We start from the raw sequence: 14144 nt of genomic DNA on the forward strand, positions 1-14144 counted from the left end.
CCCTTGGTAGGGGGCTCCAGATCCTCAGTGTCACCATGCAGAAGAACTTCAGATGGCAGAGTTAAACTCATTCTTAAACATACATTGATGTGCAAAGCACTGCAATCCTAACATCCCTGCAGTTTATGAGCCCTCCTCTACACCGACCCACAGACATGCACTCAGCAAGGCAACGAGCATAGCATCATTACAAATAGCAATGCTCTCTAAATATTGATGTTTTATTTAAGACATCTGCACTGTGCCTTTCTGCATAAGCCACCCAAGACAGCTTGGAAGTAAACAAGCAAACAAGCCAAGGCCACAGAAACAATTAAACACTAAGGTATCAGCAGCCTAACAATAAAAACACAATCAGACCTAAACATTAGCATTTGTTACAAGCAGAAGAAAATAAAGCTGCTTTCAACTGGTACTTAGAAGAGATAGCAATGTGCAATGTGTGCAGTGTGCAGTGCTGGAGCCAAATTGACACTCCTACTGCTGTGCCCACACTGCACTGACCTTTCCACTGAATGCCCCCCCCCCCTTGGTTACTGGCAGTGACTTCTGCATTGGGAAGCTAGGTAAGCAACAACACCCCACCACCCCTTTCTGGCCCACCAGCCACTATGGGATCCAAGCTATAAACACAATATAAAATGTATGTTGTTGCTGTTTTAAATACAATACTAATTAGTAGCACAACATCAATCAGCAATAATTATCAGGGCAGCACAAATTGTGTAGGGGGGGGGGCATTATCAGAGCAACCCCAAAGCCCATCTGAAAGATGTTCAATCTTGGTGTGGAACCTAAAAAGAGCTTAGGAACAAGCAAAGTGAACTACCAAAGGGAAAGAGTTCTCCAGGAAGGAAGGAACTCCAGAGAAGACTCTATACTGTATTGCCACTCATCAAATTTTAAGTACTGAGGGTGGTGGAAGGCACACAGAGCACAGCCTGCGAAGGAGATCTGCAAGATGTATTTTAAAAAATAAAATACATTTATAAAAACTTATTTTAAGTGAAATATTATGACAACAGCAGGCAAGGGGAGGGGGGAGAACCAAAGATGGATAATCCTTGTGATGGATTATCCTTGGCAGTTTCTCACCAACAGGGTGGAAGTAAAAACGTTAGAGTGCTCTTGGGTTCTGTCGTTTTACAGATTTCTTATTAAGTATTTTTTTTTTATGGCAAGGCTTGTGAATGTTTCCATGGTTGCAAGCAAGGGGCATTCAACAATGGATCTTCCTCTTTGCCCTTGTCCTCCTGGACATTAGCAAAGGCACTTAAATAACACAGAGTCCAGGGAGAAAAGTCTTGTTAAAACTTTACTGAGGAAACTCAGCAAAGCACCCTGTATAGTTTGAGGAGAAAGGAACAGAAAGGTTTTGTTTTGTTTACTTCAGGCCTTGTTCGTAGCAGGGAGACTTTCAACTAAACACCAAGAGAGGAGAACGTCTCTCAGGATGATTCAGCCAATCAAAGAACACACTGCCTCAACAATCATTGTGTCAATATGCCTGGTTGCTAAGCAACATCTGCACCTGTCCCACTTTCGGTGAGTTGATTTTAAGATTAAGAGAATTAACCCTTAAGTTGCATACTGAACGATCCCTGCAGTTGCACTTCTAACACCAAGAATATACAATTTCAGGTTATGGATTTGAAATTGACTTTTCAATAAATTACTTTAAAATGGCTTTGAAGTAAATTAAATTACATATTAATGTTGCAACAGGTTGGAATGGATTTATGAATAAACCTAAGACTGCAAATTGACTGATTTATCAATCTCTAGACTTAAAAACCTGATTTCCGTGTGTGCCATTCAGCAGTAATACACCAACAGGGTGAAACTTCTTGAAGTACTTTTATTTTAGAATAGTCATATTATTTGAAGTACCTTTGTAAAATGTAAAATAAAACTACCTATTTAAATTATGTGGATTTCCAAGCATTTGCAAAGGAAGCATATCAAAGAGGTACAAAATTCTAGATGAATAATACAATATAATATATTGTATTTAAGGTTTTGCAATAGCATATTTCAAAGAAACTGGCAGCGTTACAGCTGCAGCATAGAAAATCAATGGTTTGAAAATGATATATTTTCCTTCTTTGATTTCCACCTATAATAGTTAGAGGAAGCCATTGGCAGAAACTGAATATCCTCTGTTGTCTCAGAAATAGCTTTGTCTCCTCCAGTTTCTTTTACTTTGCATTAGCCAGAGGTTTTTTTAAAAAAAATGTCAAATAATTGCTTAACCTTTTTAGATCATTCTTTGGATTTTGGTTGCGGAGAATGTTAACCAAATCATATTTAAGTCATTTCTCCTTGATTTGTTGCTGGTATGTCTTTTAGAAAACAAATGATGGCATTAATTAATAGGATAGGCAATATTGAGTCAGTGGCCCAAGAAAAGGTTGTAGTGAATGGTTTGGTGTAACTTTGTGAGTGAGGAAACATACTTCAGGAGGGGGAGCAACTGGGGTGTCGGCCTAATAGCTGAACTCCTAACAGAATACTGTGATCCTGGGCAGGTCTGATTTCATACTGATACCCCAATCATAAATGGACATCACTGGGTTCCAAAAGTACAAACAAGCATATAACCAAACAGTATGTCAAACACAATTGCACCTTGACTGTTCCTAAAGACCATACTCAAAGAAATCAACCATTACTGAGAAGTGATTAAGGAGTGTGTGGTATGAGGCATTCCTTGATGCCATTCATGCATTAATTAAACTCTCATCAGAGAGTACTTGCCCCAAACTTGGATCTTGGCATCAAGGAATTCTTTTTTATATATCCATACATCTGTGTTGCAAGTCAAACAACTCCAAGTTATATGGTATGCTATGGTATTATATGGTATGCTATACTAAGCAATTTTTTTTACATCTTAGCCAAGAATGGTAACAGATGAGCCTAATTTCAGGGTTCCAGTTGACAACTCCACACAGGATCCAACACCTTCACTGACCAGTCATCCAGTCATTAACTCCAAATAATATGATGCCACTATGTGTCCCTATGCTATTCAATTCTGCTCCCAGGCTGTAATCACTAGTACAAGTTTTGTTAATGGTTGGGTTAGTACACCAGATACCCAGCAGTGGAAGTTAAATTATAAGTAGAGGGTTAAAGTTATTCTCCCTTGGCCAAGCTTTGTTAACACATCATACACAATAATAGTGTTCACATATTGCATTCAATGAGTGTACTATCTGTGTTCAAAATAGTACAGTTATTCACATCTAACATTCAATGAGTGCAAAGTCTGTGTACTTAGGCATACAGTAGTTGAGTTGTACAAATATTTCACACAAACACTTGCACATTTGTAGAGACAGCTTGTACCTCTGTTCAGTGTAACATGTGAAGAAGCCTTGAGGTAAGACAAGCTCAGCCCATCTCAATGTGTGTGTTTTTAAAAATCCTCTGAACCAGAATGATTTGAAGTCTGTAAATCTAGCTAGAGTTGAGATTAATTTGATCTCTTCCTCGCAAATGTGCTCCTCTAGCTTTTCTCTGGGCAACCTCTCTCTTTGTGTGTGCAAGTATTCCAATAATATTTAAGGTTCAGCATCAGCATTTCATATTCATGGATTCTGCAGTGGCAGCTGTCAACATTTGGCAGAATCTTGAAGCTGGCATGCAGTAGCCATCAGCATTTGACATGATCTGACAGTACCTGATAATGAAATTTAGCAAAATATATATTAATTTCATTTAGCTAGTCAAAACAGGTGAAATAATTTCACTTGTGGATGTCAAATTCTGAACTCAGAATTCAAATGTTTATATACATTCAAACTGTGGTTGAAGTCCAACCTTCATTATTGTGAAATGCAAGAGATTTTGAAAGTTTGCAAATAAATAAATAAAAGACAATCACTTCAGCTTTCTTGCCAAGCCAATTCTCCACTTTAGTTCTCCCAGCTATTTTCTGTTAAAGATGAGTCTTAACAAAACTGCCACACAGCCAAACATCAGTGTATTTCCTCCAAGCACCATTTCACTGCTGGTGAATCTTATTTGTATTTTACTGATGGGAGACTAAGACAGATAGAGGGGAGGGGAGGGAGAGAGGGAATGCCCCACATCCACATGTGCACTTCTGTTCCCCCATGATTCACCCATGAAAACACAAAGGTTTATAAAAGCAGAGGTTGGATAGCCATCTGTCATGTATGATCTAGTTGAGAGTCCTACATTGCTAGGGGTTGGACTAGATGATCCTTAGGGTCCCTTCCAAATCAGCAATTCTATGATTCTTTGAGAATACCACCTCAAATTTCACCCTGCCATTTTTTGGGTCAAAGGGGCTATGAACAGATTTGTTCTGGAAGGAATTTGCACAGGAATGTGATTCCCAGAAGTGGCTTTTATGTCATGTGAAAGGTTGCATAAATCATCAGGTAAGGCAGTGTCAGGAAAACTGTCAGAATGCAGCCAGTGAGAGTGCCCAACATCTCACAATGAATCATGTTAAAATAAAATTTCCTGATCAAAATAAAACATAATGTGATTATGATGTAACTGCAACCTTCCCCTGCACAACTCCATTATTTTCTTTTCACTACTTAAAATGAAGAGAAGGGGAGGAGGCAGCAAAAGGAAACTTAAAAACACTGATTTGTTCCCTCTCCGCTACCACTATGCAAGGATTCTTTGCAATGGAACCAAGTTCTTCCAAAGCCTTTCTTAAAGGGGCAGCAGTTCTCTTGCAGGGAACACAGAAGCATAGAACACGTTCTATCAGTTATGAAGATCCAGATAGCGTCATCTTTTGCTGTGCTGAGTGATGCAAGTTATGGAAATAAATCCCCAGGATGAGCATCTTCATGGAAAATGAAGATGAAGCTCTGACTCCTGTGAGTTCTGCTTCAAATTAAGCCCTGTCATTGTCCAACTGCAACCTGTAAATTCTAGGCTTATTATTCCCACATCTTTCTCACTGTGCAGAGCCCTCCATATGAAAGCATTCTCTGTTTGAAGGGCTATCCAGTTCAAGTTCAGCTTTAAAAAGAAAAGGCTCCTACGGATGGAGAGCAGGAACCTAGAAGATGCCAGTGACACATAGCTCTTGTAGAGCAGGCAGAGCAGGTACAGAGGTGGCCTGGCCATGTCTTCTCCACTATGGTGGAATGCATTATATTTCTACCTGGCCAGAAAATGTTAAAAGCTTAGACCATATTCACACCATACATTTAAAGCAATAAGGCCACTTTAGCAGTAATAACTTCCCCCAAAGAATCCTGGGAAATATAATCTGTTAAGGGTGCTGCATACCCCTTCATGCAAAAGGCACGAAGGGGCAACTTAGTGCTGACTGGTTTTACAGGAAACATTACTCACTGGACTGCAAAAAGAAAAGTGATAATTCTTCACCTATTTGACCTTCTCAATTTAGACCAGTTATAATTCCCCCAGGGCTTAAAAGTGGGCTTTTCAAAATCACTGTCATGGCTGGGTAGACCCATCCATTTAAATAAATTCCCCAGAACCAAGTGATCCTGAATTAATTCCCCCTTTATTTTTTTATCCCCTTTTTATCTTCAGCCCAAAATGCTGTCCCAGCAGCTTACTTTCAGTCAACTGAAACAAGATATGGGCTTACAATCTGAAAGACATGTCACACAAGGAAAAATGGAGAGGAAGGGAAGAGGAGAAATAGCAAACCCAGGCACCAATTCCTAAATAGAATGAAATAGTAGTTCTTATAATGACCAGCTAGAAACATTACCAAGGTGGTAATGGTGGGAAGAGATAAGGTTATCAATGGCATATTTATGGCGGTTAGGACAAGCAATGGCTATCAGCCATGATGGATATGTTCTTCCTCCACTGCCAGTATGCCAGTTACTGGGATTCACAAGTGAACTGAGAGTTGCGCTCAGGTTTATCTTTCCATGGTCATATGAACCCCACCCCACCCCCATGTGTTCATTATAAGCAGATAGTATATTCTGAAATAATAGCAATAAATACTACTCATTGTATACATTTCTAATGTTAATGCATACACATAAGACACTTGGCCTTGGTGAGTGAATGTCCAGTAGACACTAGAATCTCCCAAGAAACTGATGTTTTTATGAGGTCCTAGATGTACTATACATTAAAATCCCCAAAATAATGTTGGGAACTGTAGTCCGTCAAGTTACAGCTGTTAGGGGACTCCTATGTGCCCTTAACAATCTACAGTCTGCATGATTCTTTGGGGAAGCCATGACTGTTAAAGGTGGCATGATACTGTTTTCAATACAGATGCCTTAGATGGAGAAAATGCTGGTTCTCTTTAATTTTCCAGCTTGAAACACAGAAGCCCAGTCTGGCTTTAGCCCCACTTTGTTTTTTCCTTCCAACAGCAGAAGTACACATATGAAGGTCAGGCCATCCTACTAGCACTAAAGTGGGGAACCTGTGGCCTTTCAGATGTTGTTTGAACAACTACAACTCCCACCATCCCCAGTTGCCATGGCTGATGATCAGGGACGATGGGACTTGTGGTCCAGTGGTCACATGCTTTCTACCAGCACCTCTACCAATGATCAAGTTCAAGTGATGCCAATCCTGTCTAAAATGTACTATATGTGGTGTGAAAAATATCAAACACAGTTGTTAAAAAGTGTTGGAGTGAAGTTCTTTGTCTTTTAAAAAATGGCTTAAGTTTTAACCCAAATAATTAGCAGCTAAAAAGATGTGTATCTTAAAAATAATAATCAGAGTATATTCAGAACCCCTTTATGGCCATAACAAACTTTTTTTAGTGAGACACATTTGGTATGGTACCTCTTGGGGGTTGGTTGGTTTTTCAATAAGAAAGTTGCTATTATGGCTTAAGTTGCTTTAAGTTCCACTTCTAATAATATAGGTGATTTTTTTTGCAGAGGCTACTGCAGCAGCATCCAGAAAATGTGCTTCTTCCTTTGAGACGCACATAATGCTACCTAACATAACATTAGCACATTTTGGGATAGATATGTAGGGCTATTTTTACGACTCACTGTGACTTTCCTCAAGACACATTTCTGTAATGTGAATCACACGGCAAGTAAGTAGAGGCTGCAAAAAGGTGCAACAGATTTTAATTAATGAACACCTTTCAATGTTAACCAAGGCTCATTGTTTCACTCCGTTAGTGCAGCTTTTGAAGATTCTGCCTTACAAAATGCACATAGTGACCCACAGAGGCAGATAATGATAACAGTTGCTCCTTGATCTCTCTAGGCACATCCAGACTGTCACTATTTGGGGGTGGGATTCAATCACATACCAACGAATTCAGGTTGACTGGGAGGTACTGCTCAATCCACCTGCTTCTCAATGGCATGCTATTTGCAATAAGGAAAGCGATGGGGATATGCACTGGAAAGTGAGGCAACATTTGCTTTGATGAAACATCATCTAACCTCTGCATATACAAATCAGAATGACTGCTCATTAAATAGCCAATGCCATATCATCTCCCTGCAAACAAATCAGAATGGATGTTCAATAAACAGGTCATCTGAAAGCTCTTTCTTTCTTTCTTTTTCTTTCTCTCTCTCTCCCTCTCTCCCCCTCCCTGACGCACAAACTAGTTTCTGTTTGCTGACAAACTAGATTAAAATCCTTCATAAAGTAAAGATATGTGCACTTGGGTAGTACTGTTCTGTTGCTTTGGCTCTGTTTTTTATGTCTTAGTCAGGGTACCGAATGTGCACATTATTCAGAAAGAAAAATGCATACAGCACCCTTGAGGAAGAAGGAAAAGGCAGATGAGGGGCGGGCTGTTGAAATGTGTGTACTGGGGGAAAAAATAAATAAAACTTGTATGCCCTGAAGGACTGGGCTTGTGGCATTAGAAATTTGCATGCATTCATATTCAATGAATGAACCATTCTGCTGAAAGATTGTAATGGTTAGGAGGGGGCAGGGAGAGAGAAGAAAACTGGTCATACTGTACCTTAGAGCATGCTTTCTCACCCAGTAGGGTTTGCTGGTGTATATGTATATATATATAAAAGTGTGTGCATTATCCCTGCTACTAAATTCTGGCAAGCTGCAGTGTTAACTTGATTTAGGACAGGAATATCAAGCCTGTAGCCCCCCCCCAACCACTGATGGGCTCCAACTCCCATCATCCTGAGCCAATATTGCCAATGGTCAGGGGTGATGTAAATTGTAGTCCAGCAGTATCTGGAGGGCCACAGGTTCCCTAGGCCTGATTTTGGAGATGTGTAGTCCAAATGTTTGCTATGTTCACTAAAGCAATATCCCATATAAGTGTGCAGCAAGATGGTATGTCTGTGAATTGCAGTCAACATGTCCAGATTAGTTTGAATATTTTGGGGTGCATGAAAATAATATTGTTCTCTTAATTGCAGCTATTACGCTCTATGTTTCATAACGAATGCGAACTGCCTTGAGGAATCTCTACCTTGTAAGATGGCATGAAAATAACTGAAATAATTAACTAAAAAAATCTTTCCCAACATTTAGGTGTAACCCCATCAAGACCCAGGGTGGTGTAGTGGTCAGAATGTTGGGGTCAAATCCCCACTTGTCCATGAAGTTCACTAGGTGACCTTAGGCCATTCTCACTCTCAGCCTAACCTACCTAACAAGATTGTTGAGGGGATCAAATGAAGAGAGGTAGAAACATGAGCTACTTGGAGAAAAGGTGGGTTATAAATGTAAAGTGTTACAGGCATAAAGGGACCGCACTGCATGATGACCAAAGAACAGGGCTGTGCCCCTGACATTCTGTGACTGAACAAACCCTGCTTCAACATCTGAAAGCACCACTAGGGCAGAGCTAGCGAACTGTTTTCTAGGCTGGGGGCCGCATTGACCCATGGCTAGTCCTCCAGGAGCTGCAGGTCAAAAGGGACATTGCCATATTTCTCTCTCACTCTCTCTAAAAAAATACCCAAAACAAAACTATTTGATGGATTTGGGGAGTAGTCACAAAAAACCTTACAGCACCACCAAATCACAACAGATGGGCATGTAGGTGTGTGCATGCACACATACACATGGGCAGGGGGCTTTGACATATACCCTTAAGCAAAAGGCAGGCTGGTCTGATCAGGACCAATGCAGTGTGCAGGTGGAGCCTAGGGTCAATTGGCAGGAGAACCAATTGGCACAGCGACAACTTTTGCTCTCCTCCATGACTAACGTCAATTGCTTTTCTCTCTTTTTTGCAGGTAAGAGTTTGATGCACTAATTGTGTTTCTTAATAATGTTGTGGCCTATTTTACTCCAGTGACTATGTTCATCTCTTCGTTATCCTTGCAGTGCTGGAGTCGGGGAGTTGTATCCAGCACAGTGCTAAGTTAAAGTTACTTAGTAGTATACATGTTCCTCTGTAAAGTTTTGTGCCAGCAGAATGTTGATGGGCAAGAGAATGCTTAAGCAGGTTGCTGATACTTTTGCTTTGCAGTTGATTTTGTGATCTGTTACATAAGGAACTGCGGCTAGAGAAACTGTTGCACTTGATTCATCTGCTGCACATCATTAAAATTCACCCGCCTCCTAGCAGAACAGCCTTTGTACTAGCAGACACAGAAAGTTGGATACAGCCCAATGGATCTTTTCCTGAACTAACAAGGAGGTTCTCAAGCAAGGGTTCAGTCTCAGGATCCTTTTCATTGATTGGGTGTGCTTTAACCATTAAAAGATCCCAAGTATAACTTGTGCTTTGTATAGCTATATAATGGAACATGGACCTTCCAGTACAATCTGAAAGAGATTGCATAATACTAAAGTCAATCCACCTCCAGCTTTAGGTCTAGCTTTCTTTCCAAAGCGATACAATTACTTAGATGTCCTTTAAAAAAAATTCTCAGAGGTAGCATGCTAGTTGTTGTCATGGTAACAATACTGCTCTGTATAACACTACAATAATCTCATATAAACCTGGATAACTTGTTGACATGCAAATTAGTGTTACCTTGAAGTTTAAGAAACATTCATTTCCATTCCTTTCTTTTTTTAAAAAAAAGAAAAATGTCAAAATTAATACCATATGTTTAATTCATGTGAGGATTTATTCATGTTTGGTATTTTGGAGGGTTCGTATTATCAGTGGTCATTAGTCATGCATTAAGTCCTGCTCTGAGTGCTCCCTGAACACAGAATAACTTTGCCCTGCGGCACGGGAGCTGAGAGAGTGGGGTGGGCTTTTGTTGTTGTGTTCTTGTGAGACCCCAAAAGGTCTCCCCACAAGATCTTGTGAGAGGGAAGGAGAGAGGGAGGCCTTAAAAGCCCCTGTCCATGAGAGTTTGGGACCATTTTGCCCCCACAGGCTTCCCAGCCTCAACATTACAGTCTCACTCAACTACTTGGGTCACTGGTTGACAGGACTGGAAAGAATCTTCCCCCAACCTCAACTGGCCTTTGGTTGGGGGGTTGCTGCCTTCCCCTCAGTGCTTTAACCAGTGTGGGGTTGAAGTACATTCTTTTGCTTCTGCTTAATCCTCCAATTGCAAATCAATTTCTTTAAGTGATCCAATGAAAATAAAATAAAACAGCAACAGCAACATAAAGTTTTATCTAATTTATGAACCCGAACCTGTATGCAGATATATATGTCTGTCTGTCTGTCTGTCTGTCTGTCTGTCTGTCTGTCTGTCTCTCTCTCTCTCTCTCTCTCTCTCACACACACACACACACGCATATCTATTTCTTGAACAGTTCCACTCATGTCATAACTATCTATAAATATTTGAATTTCAGTTTGAAGTATATAACCTAATGATATGCTGACATTGATATCTAACTGTCCTTGCAGATGGAAAAGTAAGAAGAAAATTCTTTACGATTCTTTTATACTGAGGGCACATTTGGGAATTACAATGCTGGAAGCGGTTTCAATCACTAGTTAGATAGATGGAGACAAGGCCTAATTTTATTCCAGATAAGGAGCAATAGTGGTATCTGTAATGAGGGTGGTTTAGTTTAAGTACAAGGCAAGGGAGTTTCATCTTAAGAATTTGGGAGGGGGTGGAATTGGAAGGGTCCCTCAAGAGAAACAGAAAGATCTGCATCCTTAGAGGCTTTTGATGGTATCCCCTAAAGGATGAGAAAAGTGCACTCTAGGATAAACCCTCTATCAACAGGAGGATAAGCTAGATATGTTTTTTAAAAAAAACTGTCATTTTGAAACCTCTTAGGAATGGTGCATAGCACGCAGCACTGCTTTATTTTGTTTGATCTAGGACTGAGCAGAAAGTTCTAATAAAATACTTTTTCCTCCAGTTTGGGGAGCTAAAACAGGGAGGATGGGGTTCAGTTCTCCATCAGTTTTCAGATGGGAGACTCAAAATTTAGGGTGGGGACAAAACTCACTACCACACTCTTCCTCCATGCACTGAAATAATGTGTGGTGTGGATCGCAGTGCCAGACTGTCTAGCCATACCCCCATTGCCGGCTCTCACTACCACCATGGTAGGACATCCCTATTTTCATTGGAGAAATGTTGGGGGAGTATGGTATTGAATTGTATTAATTGTTTGATGAATTCATTTTTCTTGCCTCATTTACATGCTATGGTGGCCAGGCCTGAGGATACTACCAGGGGCCTGAGGAATAAAGCTGGATGCCACTCACATATTGTTAACACCTTGCCCCAAATCTCCAGATAACTGCCTCCTGATTCTTACTGTTCTATAATGTGCTGTTTTAATTGCAAGTCACCTAAGGGGCCAATGCTAGGGCTGAAATGCAGTGTATATTTATTTAATCGGATCCTCCCCATGTGTGCCACATTTTAGCTTTTTAGGTCATATGAAAGTACAACAATTTCAATACACTATGAGTGTTTCTCAGTGACTGAGTCAGTAAGCAAGGCATCTTTATGTGTGTATAAATAACTAGTAAAAAAGGGGGGGACAACTCGAACAGTCTGCATTTGTCTAATTCATCAGCATCTGCATAAAGCAAAGTAGTGAATGGCCTATTTTACATAGGGCTGCTACAGTTACAGAAATTAGAATCTCCCCAGGCAATGAAAGGTTGAACAGGATGACAGTTTTACAATCCAGCAAGGATGACAAACTGATTTTTGGGTTGCTGAATTAAAAAAGCAGAAGAACAAATTTGTGGTGAGTCCTACACATGGTAGACCAGAAATAACTCCTATTGAGTTCAAACTTTGTGAAGGAGAGTACTAGAAATCACAATCCTGGGGGAAATGTACATTGTTTTCCCTTCCCCTCCTGGAGGCAGGCAAGTGCAGTGTTGCTGTTTAGGCGCCTCTGTTTACCCAGGCTTTCTTTCCTTGATAATGATCCAGATATGTTGATGCATTCACCTGATCTATTGATTTGTGATGCAATTTGTATTTGTTTTATGAATGTAATTTTATTGTTGATTTTATGCTGTTCTCTTTCTCTCTCTCTCTCTCTCTCTCTCTCTCACGCACACACACACAATCAGTGTTGGTTGTATAGACATATTTGTTGTGAGAGTGAATGAATTAATCATAGGGGTGCATTCCTGCATGTGTGTAAAATGCTAGTTATAGTAATGGGGGAGAAGGTAATCTGGTTCAGTTTAATGTGAACTTGACTAATTTTCACTTCCCAAACCAGCAGGGACACTGAAATGCAGCTATTCTTCAGAATTCACACTTCTCTGAATTTTGATATGCAGTTCTCCAACCAAAAATGCATATAAAAATGTGCGGGGGATGGAGGGAAAGATACACACTTAAATTAGTGAAAATAATGTTCATAATGCATTATATTTGAATAAAAGGCATGTCAAAAATGTGTGTAAATGTGTGTATTAGTTGAAATGGACACAAAAATGCATACAGATTTTCAATCATACTTTTTTTAAAATAAATAAATAAATTGCAATGATATGGAAAAGGTGGGAACTGTATTTAAGATTGGAGGGGAAATGTAGAATCTGATTCACACACTCCTAGTAAGTTAGCACTTCTAGTCTACAAAATTAATATATTATATATAATGTTTGTCTGCCTCTCTCTCTCCCGTCCCCCCCCTCCACCTAATCCCAAAATTGCAGTATACATTATTTCCTCTGGATTGTGATTTCTTTTGAGTGTTTTTGGTTTTCCTCTCTCTCTCAGGTTGATTTGTCTGTGAAGCTTAAACCAGGTTGTAAGAGCAGACTTAGGAGTCTTTCTCCCTTGGGCTGCTACAAACAAGCATATGGCGAAAGCGACCATTTGGCCTCCAGGGAAAGGGTGAAATCAAATCGTGCAGCCAGCTGTCCTCTCAGGGCTGATTCATGAGAAAGTGCTATTGACATCAGCTCCACAGGCAGCATCTTATCTGTATTCATGGAGGAACATTAAGCACTAGAAATTCAGAGGAGCCAGACAAAGAAAGAGGCACTGAGAGTTAAGCAATGCAAAGAGCTATCTGACTGAGGCAAACCGCTCGCTCCAAATTATGGATTTCAAATTGAGCCTGAATATGCATTTTCAAAAATTACTGAAAATAAAATGCATCCTGAATTATACTCCACTTCCTTCCTCCACCCTCCAAAAAGGAGGGCACAGTAGTGTTCTTTTGATGCTGGAATGTGTAAAAGATATCGAGATTAGCAAGGGAGCTATTTAAAGACATTTCCAGTGCAGGCAAGATTCTGCTGGCTTATTCTCTCTCTCTCTCTCTCTCTCTCTGTGTGTGTGTGTGTTGCAAGCGTTTTTGTTTTTTTAACTGAAAAACAGGGGTTTGTGTTCAACAAAGCCCTACTCAGGGTATAACTAAAGAAATTAATGAACCTATATTAGCCATGTCCATTAACTTATGTAGCTCTGCTGTGGGTATGGCTAGCACTGCACATTCTTCAAGACTCCTACCAATCAATATCTAGCTGCAGGTGGCCACTCAACTATTCCCCCCCCCAAAAAAAAATGTGTCACCAAAAAGATGGCAGATGCATATAAATTCCATATACAAATTTATATAGTGGTACCTCGGGTTATAAACACCTCAGGTTACGAACTTTGCCCCAGGACGAGAACAGAAATCGGGTGGCGGCAGCAGCAGCAGCAGCAGCAGCAGCAGGAGGCCCCATTAGCAAAAGCATGCCTCAGGTTAAGAACTGTTTCGGGTTAAGGACAGACCTCCAGAACGAATTAAGTTTGTAACCCAAGGTCCCACTGTATCTATAAATGCAA

At 40.2% G+C, this 14144-nt stretch overlaps 1 protein-coding gene across 4 annotated transcripts in view; it reads right to left on the reverse strand.

Moving 5' to 3' along the window:
• The window catches only part of LOC128419203 (cadherin-8), a 230619-nt gene that overhangs the window by 111780 nt on the left and 104695 nt on the right, over positions 1 to 14144 (reverse strand). The gene's annotated exons all lie outside the window — the stretch shown is intronic.

Source organism: Podarcis raffonei, chromosome 8 (assembly GCF_027172205.1).
Source record: "Podarcis raffonei isolate rPodRaf1 chromosome 8, rPodRaf1.pri, whole genome shotgun sequence".
NCBI lineage: Eukaryota > Metazoa > Chordata > Lepidosauria > Squamata > Lacertidae > Podarcis > Podarcis raffonei.